The following is an 18,724-nucleotide window of genomic DNA, read 5'->3' on the forward strand; positions in this document are numbered from 1 at the left end:
ATGGTCTATTCGGATTTTTTCCGTAAATTGTATTTTTTATTTCACAATCAGATTGGGAACACATATATGAATACATCTCTTTGTTTATTTTTGTCGAAGTACTGGATGTATATTTCTCATGAAATTATCGTAAATTTCACACCAATGCACACAGCAATCATGTACAAACAAAAGAATATTTCTTATGTACATTGTTTACAGTACTACATGTACAGATACATGTATACATGGAAAGTAGAAAAAATATGCTATAATATTTAGAATTCTTGACGTTTTCATAAACATAAATCATGAATGTCTCGGTATTACATTTTGACTTTAGAAACATTGTGGACTCATTTTAATTCGTGGGGACCAATGTTCATGGGTAAGTTAAATTTTGTTGGTTCGAGGGGACGTAATTTCGTGGGTAAGCGATACAATGTCACTAAAAGATATAACTCTACTTGGTTTAAAAAATAACGTTCGAGGACACGTAAATTCGTGTGCAAGATCCACGAACATCAATCCCCCACGAACAATGGTGATTCCACAGCATGTGAAATAAAGAAATTCTAGTAATTAGCACTGTCGCAACATCAGGAATTTACAGGTGTACATGCATGACTTCAAAATTTACGAACGCAGTCGTTTGGATTACATGCAATTAAAAAACATCCCCGAAAGGAGTCAAGAATGATGCATCAAAAAACAACACGGGTGGTATAGGTAACTCGTGTTGACACCTGAACGCTTCTAAATTCTAAATATACTAGCGGAAAAAAGAAACTGTGCATTATTTGATATATGAAAAAATGATAAAAAATAACGAAGAACAAATTTTATTTTTTGTAATACTGTTAACAAACGTATTCGTTACAACATTTCATAATCCATTAATGTTAACGTCGAATAACTTAAATTTCAGCACACTCGAAAGACACCGTACTGGTAATCGATTTGAATTAACAAAGTTAATAACGCGTGTGACCACCATTTGCATTCACACATACTTGACAACGGCGCCTCATTGATGCCACTAAAGTGTTCAGAAATGCTTGAGGGATGTTGTTCCAGATGTTGGTTAAAGCCTGGCCTAAATCAACCAATGTCACTGACTGATTTGGTAAACGGCGTAGACGTCGTTCCATTTCACCCCAGATGTGCTCGATCGGCGATAAATCGGGGGAAACAGCTGGCCAAGGCAAGCCATCGACATTCTGTTGAACAAAAAAGTCGCTGACTACACGTGCAACATTTGGCCTTGAGTAGTCTTGCTGCAGTGATGTGATTTTGGTGTCTCTCTATGAAGGGTATCACATGGCGCTGAATAATTTCGTCTCGATAGCATACGCCGGTGAGATTTCCATTGACAATTTGTAGAGGGGTCCTTCCACGTGCTGTTATTCCACCCCCACACCATAACGCTACCTCCACCGAATTGTCGACGTTGCACAACACAAGCGTCCTGGTACCGCTCCCCAACGCGACGATACACTGTACAACGGCCGTCACTGCTATCCAAATGAAATCTGGATTCATCAGTGAACAAAATATTGGCCCAGACCTGTATTCTGAATCGCAGATGTCGTCTGCACCACGCTAGTATAGCGATACGATGACGTTGAAGCAGTATTGGGCGCGCCGCTGGACGTCTTGGTCTGATGTGCTCGCGCAGACGATTACGCACAGTTCTTGGACTCATTGGTCGAAATCCAGGAATGCTACGAGCAGTCAAACTTGCTATCTGGAAACGATTTCTCAAATACACAAGTCTAATGCGGTTGTCATGTCGACGCGACGTCACACGAGGACGCCCAGAACGTGGTCGATCCCGAGTGTTACCAGATTGTTGGAAACGTCTCGATAATGACTGGATGGTGTTCCGATGAACTCCAAAGTGCCTTGCTACGATATTTTATGCCATTCCAGCTTGAAGCATCCCAACAGCACGATTACGTTGGTTTTCGCTGAGTCGTGGCATGACAGAAGGGTAAGTTTTGTCAAAACTAAAGTGCTTTCCTTAACGAATAGTGTCCAAACAAACCTTTTACAATGCTTACTCCAAACAGTATTGGCCAGTAAAACTCATGCGTATGAACAATTCAATAAACAACATGTGTTCACTAACCATAAATAAGTCCGTGCATCTGAGTCGGGAACTATCCGATATTGTTCAAAAACATCACCTTTATCGATTGTATTGATTTTTATAAATATAAACAATAAATAAAGAAAAATTATACTAAATTATATCATGCACAGTTTCTTTTTTTTTTCCCGCTAGTATAGTATAAAAAGTTCATTCCCGTATAGGTTTTACGTAATTCACTATATCACAACTACATGTACAGTCAAAGGTGAAGATATCGAAGTGATCAATCTCACAACTCCTATATGCAAAAAAAATAGAGAGTTGGGCAAACACAGACCCCTGGACACACCAGAGGTGGGATCAGGTGTCTAGGAGGAGTAAGCATCCCCTGTCGACCGGTCACACCCGCCGTGAGCCCTATATCCTGATCAGGTAAACGGAGTTATCCGTAGTTCAATTCATTGTGCCAAGAACGACCTAACAATGGGTATGAAACACGTCAGACAGTATGTCGAGCTGAGGAAACAATCCCCAATTTATTTTCGTTCAAAATAAATAGTGTGACCATGAATATTACAATTAGATTGTGCAATATTTATATATTTTTGATGCGGATAAAACTGTTCTTTCAGAACTTACCTTTCGATTCAGTGCGATTAAACCGGAAGTAAGACAGTCTAGCGAAATTCTTAGGCACTTAGAGGTGTAAAAACATCTTTTTCTTCAAATGAACGGAATTGGAGCGGACCGAAACCGTACATATATTGAAAGTAAGGTATATGTGAACGATTCATCGCGTCAGGCTGTTTGAGAAACGCCCACAATAACCCAAACCTGAATTTGCATCAAAAAGAGTGTCCTACCCTTCCTTTTAAATACATGCACATGCTATATATTTACATTGACTTCCAGTGCCCGTGCTATATGTGGCCTAATTTATGTGGTAGAAACTAGGGGTTCACTTAATTAGAGAATATCGGGGCACAGATTTCAAATAAATAATGTTAGTAACCAACTTTTTTGGAAGTATTTTATTTCCCCTGACCACTTCATCTTGTCAATGAGGGTCAGAATTCTAGGGGAGGGGAATTACCATCATACAAACAATCCAACCTTAAGTACCCAACGAGAAGATCCCTGGATCACGCCTATAGGTACTGCATTTCCATATGGGTGCAATGATAATGTATACGATGTGAGAAATTTGACTAGTCCACAAGGAAATAACGTAAATGTGATGGGGCTCTTTCCAAATATTTAAAGACGGATACGCAGTCATGGACATCGTTCATATAAAAGACCAAGTATAAATGATGTTACGTTTGATTCTCAACAGACAATTCAACAATTTTGTATTGCCTAGGTATAGACCATCTTATAATCCACCTACATGTACGTGTGCTTTTTGGTCTTCATTCAACTATAGTCCAGCTGGACATGTCATTGCTGGTGATGTTGAGATACTTGACAATGAGGACCTCAGATCACTTATTCTACAAGGTCCTAAATATAGAAAACCTAGGCGACAGAACTTCCTCTTCATTCATTATGAATTCTGACTAAGATTATGCCAGACGATTGGGTAAATATGAAAAAAAAAAAACTTGATACATTGTCGGAAAGGATTAAACGTATATAAGAGGACTATCGAAATCCCGCATTAGACAAATTAAAGATTGTCATGTTCCTTTAAGGGATATTCTTGATGATTCCTTTTCAGATCTCATGTGCTCGATCTCAAAATGTTCTGTAAAAAATTGTAAAACTTGTGATATACTGATCACCTGAAATTTATTTAGTAGTAATATCACCGGACGTAGTTTCTGTACCAAAACTTTTGATAATTTGACTTGTAAATCTTCTAACGTTGTCTACACTATTGAGTGTAACCTATCTGGCTTAATTTATGTGGGAGAGACTAAGGGTTCACTTAATAAAATAAATAATGATGGTAACCAACTTCTTTACAAGCAGTTTAATTCACCGTATCACTACATCTTGTCCATGAAGATCAAGATTTTGGGAAAACAATTATCATCACACAAATAGTCCAACATTAAGTACCCCTTAGTGCATTCCCAAATGGATGCAATGATAATGTATATGATGTGGGGAATTTGACTAGTCCACAAGGAAATAACGTGAATGTGATGGGACTCTTTCCCAATATTCAAAGACGGAAACGCAGTCATAGACATCGTTCATATTTAAAAGACCAAGTATAAATGATGTTATGTTTGATTCACTTTTGCCTTACGTCAACAGACAATTAGGTCCACATCATATTCGCACAAAACTTTACTCTGTTCCCGTGAGAGTTTTACATACGTTATTTTAAGAAGCCACAGCTAGTCTATCCTTGGATTTTTCAACACCTGAATATAGACTGCACTCTATAATTATGGATGTTGCCAATCACAGGCTCTTTAGGCCACCACAGGTCATAGATGATATTCCTTTCAAATCATGCCGCCAGTTCCTTAAGCTCAAATTTACAAACAAAGGAATTGATGCCGTCAACATAAGCAACATTCTTCGTCATAAGAGTTCAGTTGTGTATTCCAACTTATTTGAAGTTCAAGTCTACACCCAACATTTCCTACAAATATACTTCTACTATTGCATCCAAACTTTTTAATTATAAACAAACTTTGCTGTGCCTAGATATAGGCCATCTTATACTTAATCCACCAGCGTGTTCTTCATCTTCTTTCAACTATAGTCCAGCAAGACATGTCATTACTGGTGATATTGATATAGTTGAAATGAAGACCTTAAATTACTTATTCTAAAAGGTCCTAAATACAGAGAACCTCGGTCTTTCAATTGGGCGACAGAACTTTATCCCTATTATGAATTCTGTCGAGGATCATGCCAGATGATGGGCTAAATATGAAAAAGATCTTGATACGTCGTCAGAATGGATAAAAAGTATAAGAGGAATATTAAAATCCCGCATTAGACATATCAAAACAAAAGTGTGTACCATCTATCCTTCTGTGTTTAGTAAACCAGAAGTGATAAAAGAATTAGATAGGTTGCATGCGGAATATGTTTTGGTTCCAGCTGACAAAGCTTGTAACAACATTTTCTTTGTTTGTAAGGCTCATTATTACCACTGTATTTCAAACGAACTTGGCTTTAATTCCACTTTTTGGAATCGTACTTATACTCCAATTGACCTTCCAAAAGATGAAATTCTTCAAAATCATACTTCAGTTTTAGACACATTTAACATCCCAGTCAATGAGTCGGATAAATACGAGTTACCGTACCTATACTAGATTCCTAAACTTCACAAAAACCCTTACAAAGATTCATTGCTGGATCCAGTATATGTTCTACTAAGCCTCTATTTCTGCTTCTCACGAAAATATTAACAGCTGTGAAGGAGAAACTTCAAACGCACTGTGCCACTACATATGCCAGAAGTGGTGTAAGTCAAATGGATTCTAAAAAATTCTAAAGAACTCTTAGTAAACTTGAAATCGCAAAGCTTTTCTCAAATCAACATCGAAACGTATGACTTTTCAACACTTAACACGACCATTCCTCACGATAAATTGTAAGACTAGACTTTTTGACATCACAGACAGTTGCTTCTTCAACGAAAATGGAAAGCGGAAATATCCATATACTGTATAGTGATTCCTTTGCTAAACACCACTCTGATTCCACGCACAAGTTCTCTGAAGTTGAAATCAAAAATATGCTGGGGTCCCTCATTGACAATATCTTCGTAGTCTTTGGTGATCAGGTCTTCCAACTGTCTGTTGGAATTCCCATGGGCACGAATTGTGCTTCTTTGTTAGTTGACATGTTTTTATATACTTATGAAGTGGAATTTGTTCAAAATCGTCTACGTGAGAAGAAAAAATTTCTTGCTGTGGCCTTCAATTTGACATTTAGATATATCGACGACGTTTTATCTATTAACAATAATTTTTATTCATATGTTGATTCGATATATCTCCGTGAACTGGAAACAAGACACCACAGAGTCTTCCACTTCTACTTCATACTTTGACATTTTATTGAAAATAGATCTCAACGGCAAATTAACAACTTAAATTTATGATAAACGGGATGATTTCGGCTTCTCCATCGTCAAACTCTCATATCTATGTAGCAATATTCCATTATCACCTGCATATGGTGTTCATATATCTCAACCGATTCGATACACAAGGGCTTGTTCTGCGCATGATCAGTTTTTAAATCGAGGCAGACTACTGACAAATAAGTTGATGGTGCAGGGGTTTCAACGGTCTCGTTTAAAGCCAGTTATCTTCATATTTCGTCAAGTTAAAATACTACGGATAACGACTATTTATCTCGTACGTACGACTTAGTATCTCGTACGTACGACATAGCAACATTTTATATTAATTGGCATCAATACGCTTCCGTAAAATACGAACAGGAGAGTGGGAAAAAAATTCTGCCGTCATGATTTTCCTTTCTTTGTAATCCCGTGGGGATCCGGATTAGAATAGGTCCTCAATACCCCTTGCTTGATGCAAGAGGCAACTAAATGGGGCGGTCCTTCGGATGAGACTGGAAAAACTGAAACAGGTGTGGTCTGATAAAGATCCCTCCCATCATAGGCAAAAATTTTGCAGCCCTTCACCAGCACTGGTGACGTTTCCATGAGTGAAAAATTCTAGAGAACTACCATTTTAGTATACATTTGTCTGCACAAAATCAGGTCTACTGTCAGACTGACGTGCTGAATCCAGTATACCTCCCTAAACTTAGTTTGGAGGGAAGGGGGTGATAAATCTCAATCTTTAGGCAATGGAAGCTTTTGTGCAATTTTTGTTATTGCTACAGCAGCAAGAGCAAATGGCCTCATTTTCTTCATTATCCCCTCTATGGCAACACAGCCCTTCATCAAAGTTTATTTCGTGGAGGTTGAAGAGGTCAAAGACGACAAATTCTCGCCAGAAGGTAAGCTAAATTTATTTCCATATTTATTTTTCCTTCATTCCTTAATAGACAAGTAAAAGAAAAGTTTGCCATGTTTATTTCAAAATCCAACCTTGCAATTTAATTGCCCCAATTGCATGTAAATATACAGGACATGTGAATGTTTATTGCAGTGAGAATCACCGAGATCATATAAATGCTGTATAATGGGTCTTACAGTATTAATGGTACTCAATATCAATGGTACTTACTCACCTTAAATAGTCTAGTTCATTATCGTATACATATTATACATAATATTTGCTATAAACATGGAAAACTGTCAATAGAGATTAATAGCTATATATATAAGTAAAGACATATTTCTAATCTGTACAAAAAAACGACAACTCTGAAAATGAAATTCTGAACACAGATTTTTTTTTCTACAAATATGAGGACATGGATAATATACAATGAACAGAACAGTGCGACAAAAAATGTGAACTTGCTATTTTTCAAATCCAATTTGTACAAAGAAATGTTTTACTTCCCCACATCATATTAAGGATATAAATCGTCATACAGCGGAATATTTAGCATCCAAAATGTCAAGAGTAAGACTGCTTACTTACTAATGTTGTCCTACCGGTGGTTTTAAAAATAAACTAAAAGTTACCACGAAAATATCGGAAGAAATCAACTACAAATCACAATAAATTTATTTTTGGCATACATGTATAAAAGCATTAAATAACTGAGAGGGGGGAAAAGAGCACCTGATTTGTCAATAGATTAACCTCTATGAGGTCAGAATAAATCTACATTTTATGATTTGTAAAATATGCTTCATTAACAAGAAAAACGTTTGTTTGCATTGTATCTTCAAAATCCGACACTTGAGATAAATAGAAATTGTGGAAAGACCACTGACAACAATATGTGCATAACTTTAAGTTGGTCAATTCATTACATTGGTAAAAAATTTAATAGTCACATATTCCACAGCAATATATTAATTTTGGGAGGAAACTGTATACATCAAATATTGACCCCTAATGGCACTTCTCAACATTAATTAACACAGAAATCCAAATTAAACCTTCAGTAGAGAAGAATAAAACATTAAAATACTCAATTCACAAATGTTGATAAAAACCTTTTAATTCCATCATATAACAACAAATAACGCTGGTCCTCATTCAAGAAGCACTTCCTACGTTTCTCTGGATTTTCTTTTTAGATAAGGTAGATAAGGGCGGGGATTTTAATTCAGAGAAGTTACAATTTTAGTCAAAATGTGCACTTCAGGTTGGATACAAAAATAATAACTGGTGGCTTATTGAACCAGGTGGCGCTAGCTGTTTCATTTTTCAAAGTAGCTGCACTAGTTTGCTAGTCCATCAGCTCTAGAGGTACATGAACTTGTGAAGGATGATTGACGTTGATTAAACAAATGATTTTTATGAAATAGATCTGTAGGCGTGGCTCTTCAATGATATGACCTGGAATAAAAAAAACATTTCTTATTTTTTTTTAAACATTTCAATCAATTTTAATTTTAATCAGTCTAGCGATATGGTACAAGTCTTGGAACATCTTGGAATGTTGACAGAGAGAAAATTTATCTGAAAATGTCTTTCTGTGAAAATTTTCTACATTGATTTATGCTACAGAAATTGGGAGTTATTGGTTTTGGTCTCTGTCTGTCCCATATTAGGGGGCAAAATGTTTCACACCCACACATCTACTTTTTCCTTCATCAAATCCACAACACTTGCCTAAAATATTGCCATGACAGCATGTCTGAATTTGAACAGTGTAGTATAAATTTTGAAAGTAGTTTCCAGGGAACTGCAAGTTAAAAATCTTTGGCCTTGATTCTGCTTAATGCCTTAATGACAACTTTCAAGAATATTGAAAGGCATCAGACTAACAGCAGTCAGGATCATCTCAACATTTGTGTAAATTCTGGGCGTTTCAACAGGAAAAAAAATTACTCTTTAGATGGTGCTGACCTACTAAACCAAAAAATTAAGGATGTTATTGAAAGAAAATTTGTTATCAATATATATTCTTTGCAATATATAGTGCTTGATAAAAATCAAGAATTCCTTGTATGAAATAATTAAAGGATTAATTGAAAAAAATGTATTTTAAACCAGGATCATCCCAGGTATCATATTCCACTTACAGAATATATATGGAAGGAAGAGTTCAAATACATCTTGTTCTAAATACTATTAGTCTATTTTCATTCCATGGAAAAGTTTTGCTCTAGAGTTCAATCCAGTGCAACTTCTATAGGCACACATATTGCCTTTCTCAACCTACCAATCAGTGTCTTTATCACAATTTCGACATGCTTCCCTTCGAGTTTAGAAAAAATACCGAACGAAGAGTCCAGATGTTTTTTGGGGAGTATGTACACAACATCCAGATGATCTAGACTAGCAACAAACTCGATTCACCTAAACCGGCCGCAACTGTGTTTTTAAGGAAGCACAGAGCTAAAACAAAAAATTGGTTTTGAAATTCTTCTCTCAAAATTCGTGAAATAACTTACACAAGATATTTATCTGAATGAGAATGTAGCTTTGATTGATACATGGTCTGATGGGAAAATTTCATTGGGTATCCCTCCCGTCTCCGTGATCGCTTCCTCTGAAGGAACCTCCAACACACCCACATTGTCCAAACAGTTGGAGCTGAAGAAAACATAGTCGACCGCTGCCTTCATCACTTTGTTGTAGGATGTAATATTTGGTTCCTGGCCCTAAAAAAGTAGGTCACAATTCAAATACAGCATATTCTAAATTGCAATACTTGCTACACGTTCTTGCTGCCATCATTCTAGCGGTTTAGAGTATGAAAGGAAGCTAGAACAATATATCACTGCCAGCACTCTTTCAGAAACTAAATTTCCTTAACAATTAGGAATCAATCACTTCCTACAGAAACTCAATTCGCATTACCATATAAGGATAGTGTATTTTTTCTCCATCTACAACTCTGACACCAGTATTTTCTATTGCATTCTATTTCAATTCTAAAATATAAGGTCATTTTTTTTTCAAATAGATAAGAGGAGACCTATTTGTGCTGAATCCATATTCCATGCCATTTCATTTACTGCTTCAACCTCTCTGTATAATAATGAATAGTATTTTGATCAAAATTACTTTATCTGGTTGACCAGTTTCGATCTTCAGAAAAATGTGACTGACATTGCCATAAACAACAAAAAATGGGGTATTTATGTTATTCAGCAACTCCACATAATGTGCAAACATTCCGTTTGCACATTATATGGAGTTGCTGAACAACATAAATACACAAAATCTGATTAGTTTACAATGTTTCTCAAGTTTTATATAATACATTTTGTGCCTAAACAAGATATCCATATTCTGAAATTAGTCTTTGAATTGATAGTTCTATTCCGTAATCCAGGTGGAATTTCATTGAAGCAGATGGAGACTATTTTTAACTGTGACATGTTGAGTTGTGATGTAAATAAAGTGCCTGTTGACAAAGGCTGATATCAACAAAATATCTGTCCATACAATTTCTGAAGGAGTCGCCTATATTTGGCCGATATATTGAATAATAAGAAATATATATGCATACATGTGTATATAAATTTTCTCGCAGGTAATTGCATGATTTACAGTTTTGGTTTCGTTTCATGAATAAATTTTACGTTACATGCCTTCACGTCTCGTCTGAACGAAATTCCACCATACAATCAAATTTACATATGAACATTCAACAGAAGAAATTACTGCAATGCCTGTTATCAAATTGGAGCACTATCGAGTACAATTTATACTCCATCCCATAACCTGGAAGCTACCCTTGTTCACGAGAACTGTCAAATCTGTCCATTTAACAAAATTTCAGTCACATTATTGTAACCTTCACAAGTAAAACTTATTCATGAAACAATTTCATACTTTAAACCTTAAGGTTTTGGTCTCCAGTTTTGACTTTGAATATATGACAGTGGACTGACAATAACTACAGGTTTACCTGAGCAGTGTTGTAAGCACTTTTCATGCTGCTAGATGTGTGTTGAAATGCCCTCCACAGAGTGTTGATCAATAAGGATTTCTGTAAAGAGATTGATGGAGTTCTTCTGTACAAGTCACAATGAGTATTCAATATACAAAGCATTCTTTTCTTTCCTAAACAACATCGGAAGTTTTCAAGTTTTTGATAGGATAAATGTAGAAATAAACAAGATGCGTTTGTGGAACACTGATGACTCTGTAGGCAACAAATTGATTTTGGTACACAAAGAAAGATCCCATCACAAGGAACACATATGTGAAATATGAAAAGCCTATCACTAACCTGGCATTGAAAGTTTATGGCTAAGATTAAAGTTTTTCAAATGTAGGTCAAATGTCAAGGTCATGAGGTCAAAACATTTGTTACCAAATCTTGTCTCAAGGAATACACATGTGAAATATGAAAGCCCTATTACTATCCATTCAAAAGTTATGGCCAAGGTTAAGTTTTTGGCGGACAGACAGACAATAAACTATATGGATGTTCTGTTCACATGCTGAAAGAAACATATATTGATTATGTACAAAGTGTCATTTCATTGCTTTAACAGAGAGAATTTTATGCTTTTAGTATACTGTCTCAGATATAGTTAAAATAAGGCCAGCTACACCCCAATATTCATTTTGTGATTTAATGAATTGTTTATACGTTCTTGCGTTAACAAGGTCAAGATCTAGAATTTCAAGTCATAATTTAATACTTATCAAGGGCCGACAAATCTTTCAAAAAAATGCAAATAAATCAGCATCTAACAATTCACCAGTCGTGTGAATTTAATCTATTTCACTTTCATCATTATTTAACAATAAACATTTTATACCAAATCATTCAATCTTCTTTCATTACAAAGTGAATACCTTTCGTGAATCAAAGATAAAAAATGGAGCAGTCTCAACTTCAACACGTGAGCATAAAATTTTATATGAAGGAACTGTCAGATCAAAAGCTACACGCACAGCTAAAAATATAACGAGAAATGCGAAATCAAAATCCCACCTCTTTCGAAAACCTGGGAAAGTAAACTTACTGATCCATCTGGGAACTGTAAGTTTTCCAGCAACTGTAGCTGTTGAATGCAGGAGTCCGACAAATAGCCGTCTGTACAGAGCAGGTAGCCTGGACTGGACACCTCCGAGTTAAAGTCCCCACACAGGATGTGAGGATTCGTGTCACTTCCAGCCTTACTAACTACCTCTTTAATGGCACTTGCAATCTGAAAATTAAAAAGATTGATATCATTTACTGTATGAATTACATATAAACTGCATGCTTACAGAAATTTATTCTAAAAGAAGCACAAATCACTATTTTTAGATGGTAGATTTATACATGTTTATGTATATGTAAATTATGTTCTTTATAAAGGGCTATGTTTTGATTGTTTAGTACATCACAATTTCTTACTTCCTGTATTATTTTTAATCAGATGAACTAAAATGTACTTTATGATCATACTACACTATAGTCAACTTGAAACTTGGCACATTTAAAAGAAAGCCTTTTGTTGGCCTTTTTAGCACACATGTTCAAATCACAAAAATTAACTTCAGTCCCTATAAAAACCAATAAATCATAAATAAAACACAAACGGTTAACACCTTGGCTTCCGACTGAAAAAAAAATCTCACACCTTCCAAAGTGAACACTGTCGTATATTTACAAGTTTTGAAAATTGTGTGAAATTTAAATGGGTAAAACTTCAATTTCACTTTTGTTACTGTAGCAGGGTATGGGAAGCTTTAATTCAATCACCTGCGACATTGAAATAATTACTAGGTCCCCATGGAAATGTATTAAGAATACTCTTCAAGCAAAGCTTCATATCTAGAAACCAATACATGTAATACCTTATGGAAGTTGGTGACCTAAGTCCTTGGCTTTGACCTTGTGGTTTAAAATACAGATAATCTGTAAATCATTCCCTTCACATAACGTTTCAGGTGATGTCATCAATTTCATACATAAACTATTCTTACCATACATGACTGGTGACCTTTGGACTAAAAATCTGTTTGTCATAGAGACTCTTCATGTAAAGTGTTATTGCTATAGATTACTAGAAAACTGAAGAGTCAGAAAGGGCCCCACAAGAATATCCATTTGATGCTCCACCACTGTGTGTATCTGGTTGTTGAATCAGTATGGTTGGTATATATCCACCCTTAAGTTTTTTTCTGAACTCAAATATTACGAGCTATAGAAAGTGCTGTCATTTAATTAATATTTAATAAACCCAAGTCCCGCCACTCCGTAACAACAAAACCGATAAATCTGATAATCGAAATGGATCTTCCTCTTCACAATACGATCATTACCTTTCAATTCTAAAATCTTCTTTCAAGTAATCTCATGTCATTGCATATCATAGAAAATGCTAGTATACAATCCAATTAAAAAAATATAAGTACCATAACTCTGTAAAGACAAATTGAAAGAGGGCTAATTACTTGGTTCTCACATCAATTTTCGTCAAAAATAAGTAAGTGGGGGCATTTTCTCCTCTCCTCTTTTTATCAAATAAAAAACTGATGAGAGCAAGGGATTGTTTTTAGAATTCAAACCTTGTGGCTTTTATAAACAGTTCCAACATAGAGCCAGCACTGGAAAAACCTCCCACAATATGCCATGGTAGAATAACCACTTCTGTACATGATGGATTTCAATATCAGCTAATTCCATTTTATTTCTGTCAATTCACTGAACCGGAGAAAATCAGAAAATCTAGATTAACACAAACCAAGGACCTTAACTTCTTCACATCTCTACAGATATTAACACCATCGCAATAAAATATTTAAAAGTATAAAACCCTGCCTGCCATTTGCAAAATTATAAATGTACGCAAAAGTTGGGATAACCCAGACTTAAACAATCATTTTACATACAGGAGATTCTAAACTGCAGTCAGGGATTCTCGACTCTTTAAGGGAAATGGTACTTATGCATTGTTTAAACAGATGTAGGCCAGCATGAAAACCAAGTAACTAATTATTAATTTTGTATCGTGTATAATATCTATGGAAATCTTTTTAATTTTTAATTGGGCACCAACCATGGGAAGGGGGGGGGGGTCTAAAAAAAACTTACTTGTATACATTGAACATCTGGAACCTTCATCTTCCCCCAATGGACATGGATGTTTCAAACAGTGATGACCTGTCCAGTTTTATTACACTTGAGCTTGGCCATGACCATCACGTCTGGACGGTCTAGGTATCCCCTGATTGCCTCCTGCTGTGTGAGGTCCAATCCATCTATTTCCTGTAATGGGACAACAACAGCTTTTCACATAGATTATATTCTATCAACTTACCCTAACCCTAACCCACAAAATCGTTTCTTTTTTTTATTTTGATGATATTATTTAAGATGCCTTTTAAAAAAGTACACTCTGTCATAATCCATACCAAGGGCAGTGCTACATGGGGCATCTATCTAACTCATAACATAGAATTATTAAGTGGTTACAATTCTCATACATTAAATTATCTTTAATATCATTAATGACATATCCTTGATATCAATAGGTATCATCTCCATTCTCTCTCCCAACTTGTTTTTCACTTTTTCAAAATCGAGGAAAATGTCAGAACACTACAGTATCTCAACATTACAAAACATAACACCATAACAACGAATAAGTCTGAACTGAATTACAAATAAATTTTCAAAAGGCTAAAACTCTGCACCAGAGGCCCAAGGGCCTCACTGGTCACCTGAGTATTAGATAAAAGTGTCAATCACTAGCCCCAATGGTTATGAAATTTAGAAAAAAAATTCTGTTCTGCATATCTAAGCTAAATTCTAATATTCAGCAACACTTATAGTATAAAACTTTACTGATGAAAGGCTTTTCCAAATACTGTAAATCCCTAATTTAAATATACGTGAGGAATTTATTTTCGCTTAATTGTGTGAGAAGCATCACTCGTATATAAAATTACTCACTTTTATTTTTATACTGCTAATTTACATGCAAAGACTCTTGATCAAAAGAGCACTCACCAATTTTCCTTCTCGCAATTTGACATAATGCAAGTCATTTCGCAATATCAAATACTCGTGCAAAATAGGAAATTTTTACAGCATGTGAAACTTTGAAATAATATAACTTCCTTACTGAACGAGTTCTATATGCCTAACCTTAAATGCCAGATCAGCCATAGAGTATGTGTTAAATTCAACTCTGGTAAAACGACTAGTTTTGTAGAAGATGGCTTCTCCTTCATTACAGTAATCATCTGTCCGCTTCTTCATTAAATCATCATACCCCATCCTAGAGGAAAAGTCATAGAAACACTTGATAGCGCTACATAAACTAGGTGGTAGATGGATATCTGCACACAAAATTTCAGGGCGTGTCAATCTTTTAAAATATAAAACATCAGATTTACATTAAAAACTTTAAACATTCCATCAGAAAATAAATTACTTCACATAAATAAAAACTCACCCCTCCATAGCAGCCATCAGTGTATTATTAAAAAACTGTGGCTCCACCTCCTGCAAACAGACAATATACCCGTCCATGTACCTCAACTCCGTCACCAGTTTCTGGTAACGGTGGTCAGCAGCTAGGAATCGAGGCTCAGTAAAGCTGTAGTCATTCCGCTCTAAGTGGCACTGGGCTAGAACATTGTAACTAACCACAGAAAATTGTTTAGCTGAGTCTGCCACATCATTCCGGAAGGCAGGGTTTTTAATGAACCTCCTGTTCAATACCCCGGTTTGCTTGTCTAGATTTGATACTGGTAATTGTTCACTAATTTTAGGATTCACCGATTGCACCGTTGGTTGAATTTCTTCTGCATGGTTTGACTGCACACTACTTTCCACTTGAACTTCTTCCTGTTGAGGAGCAGGAATGTCACAAACTTCCTGGATTACTTCCTCGTTTTCTAGAGGTTGAAATACTTCCTTCTGAATGGGTTCCTCTACCACTTCCTCCTGGATTTCTGCTGCCTCTGTCTCCATTACAACATCTTCACTTTCTTTCTCTGGGCCCTCAACCCCCTCTGACTCCTTAACCTCCTCCACAATCTGCTCTTCTTCTACCTCTACTTCATCACTTTGAACCTTCTTTTCTTCCTCATTTTCAGGTTTAGGAATAATCTCTAAGATTTCACTACTATTAGCAGCTGGGACTTCATTCATATTAACCATAACAAAATCCTTTTTGACATCTGCTGCAGGTTCCTCTACATTTTCCTTCACCACTTCATTTGCTTCAGATTCCATGCTGCTTTCCTCCTGATTACCATTTGTCTGAAGAAGAGGTTCCTCACTTAGTTTTGCCTTCTTTGCAGATAAATCTTCCTCCTCTATTTCATCCTGAACCTCTTCAAACTTCCTTTTCTGACTGAGTACTTCTGCATCATTTCCATTTTCTTTCAGCAGATTCGGTTGTGAAAATTCAGTTTTCTTTTTTTTTTTTTTTTGATTTTCTTCTACTTCGTCTTCAGATATAGCATTGTCTTGGACAGGCTTTTCCTCCTCTTCTTCTGGCTCTATAGATTCCTCTGCCTTTTCCTCTGGTGGTGTCACTACCTGTTCTTTGTTGGGTGCTTTTTCTTCCTCTTCCACAGCTTCAGGCTCTTCTCTTTGCTCTGTTGATTCTGAAGTTTCCATTGCTTCTTCCTCCACTTTTCCTGCATCTCCACTTCCTTGTTCCTCCTCTGTTTCTGTTGAATCCTCTGCGGACTTTTCCTCCTGTTCATCCACAGTTTCTTGTTGTGACAAGCTCTCTGTGCTAGCTGCTGGAGGTGAATTCTTTCTGGGTGATCGTGTTGCTTTCTTAGGACTTGGTGATGGTGTTTTCTTTGCTGCCCTAGGAAATGAAGTCTTGGTAGGAGATGCAGTTTTCTTGGGTGAATCAATTTTGGTAAGGACAATTTGTGCATCAGGGAGAGGACTTTCCTCCTCTTCAGTCTTCTCTAGCTTTCCTCTACTTCGTGAACTGGATGCACTCTTAGCTGGAGATTTTTTCTTTGCTGGAGACATTTTGGAGATGGGGATTTTTTAGGAGACGCTTTCGTAGCTCTCCCTCTTTGTTTAGGAGTGGATTTAGCTGGCTTCTCAACTTCCTCCTCTTCTTCCTCCTCTTCTTCTTCCTCCTCTTCACTTTCAATATCTTCCTCAAGTTCTTTCTTACCACGGGCACTTCTGCTTCGACCACTCCTGGCTGGTGCCTTCTTGGCTTTTGGTGTCCGCTTCGCTGAAGATGCTGTCCGTCTTGACCGACTTCTAGCGGGAGCAGCTGGTTTCGGTGCTGGTTCACTTACTGGTTTTCCTCTCCTGGATGTGGACCGACCTCTCTTAGGAGAATCTTCAGCTTCCTGCACCACAGCTCTCGTTACTCTCCCAGTTTTTTCTTCACTATCATCTATAAATTAATGTATCAAATGGAATAACATCCTCTCATAAATACATATATGAGATTTTCTACATGTAAAGGGTATACAGCAAATAGTGAACTACAGACACCTTTTGAGTCTCTGGAAAGCAGGACTTCAAAAAAAATCTATATTGTAATTTCTTATGTGTATATCATTATGTGGACTTTACCTTTCACCTTAACCCATTCAGCCCCACTGACGAGTAAACTCGTCCTATTTTTAGTGCACTGTTTACCCAGTGACGACTATAGTCGTCCTGGTTTTGCCCTCCTATCTGGCCGATGACGACTATACTCGTCGTTTTACCTGTATGTGAAAGAAGCTTTGATTGGTCGAAACTAGAAAAATCCGGGTACACATGATTATGCCAACCAATGAATGACATGTTAAGATGTCTTTGTGTTAAGTGTTCTTTATTTAGATACGATATAAATAGCTATACACAAAGGAATTTGGTACATGTGTTCAAAATATCGATCGGAAATGGCGGACGTATTGCGAGAAATTTTACAAGACGATAGCAGCCAAGAATTTGAGGGATTTGAATTGAAAGACGTTGAAAATGCAGAAGACAACTAAATTTATCATCTACTTAATTTGGATGACGCTTTAGAAAAAGGATCAGACCTCGAAGTGTCCGATATAGGGTCTGTAAGTCTCGTTTACTTTCGCTTTCGTTTTACTACTTCCGGGCAGTAAAGCAAAATGCCGTATTGTTTTGCATACGGTTGCAATCACATTACCGGCGGAAAACAGCGTTGCAGCTTGACGCACAAAAAAGAAAGAAATGGAGTGAGAGGTGCAGGTAGGCGCATTTTTATAAGTTTTCAGCGTGATTTACCGACATGAAAATGAAATGAAAATGAAATTAAAGCAGATTAGCAAATCTCACAGTCACAGTGACCGTGTCATATGAGTTTTCGACTAACGGTCATTTACTACCACAATATAATATTTTTTATTCAATTAAACTGTGTTAAAGAATTGTCATATGTTTAATTTTGATCAAAATATAGAGTCAACTTCCCACATTTATGTAGCAATATTCCATTATCACCTGCATATGGTGTTTATATATCTCAACTGATTCTATATGCAAGAGCTTGTTCTGGATATAGTCAGTTTTTAAATCGAGGTAAGCTACTGACAAACAAGTTGATGGTACAGGGATTTCAACAGTCTCGATTGAAGTCAGCATTTCGCAAATTCTATGGTCGTTATAACGATCTAGTTCGTCAATACAACCTCGCATTGGGTCAAATGCTGTCTGACG

At 36.4% G+C, this 18,724-nt stretch overlaps 1 pseudogene; it reads right to left on the bottom strand.

Annotated features, from left to right (window-relative positions):
• Positions 1-8,128: 8,128 nt before the first annotated feature.
• LOC130053532 (DNA ligase 1-like) lies at positions 8,129-17,836 on the bottom strand (annotated as a pseudogene).
• Positions 17,837-18,724: the final 888 nt, after the last annotated feature.

This window comes from Ostrea edulis, chromosome 3 (assembly GCF_947568905.1).
Source record: "Ostrea edulis chromosome 3, xbOstEdul1.1, whole genome shotgun sequence".
Taxonomy (NCBI): Eukaryota; Metazoa; Mollusca; class Bivalvia; order Ostreida; family Ostreidae; genus Ostrea; species Ostrea edulis.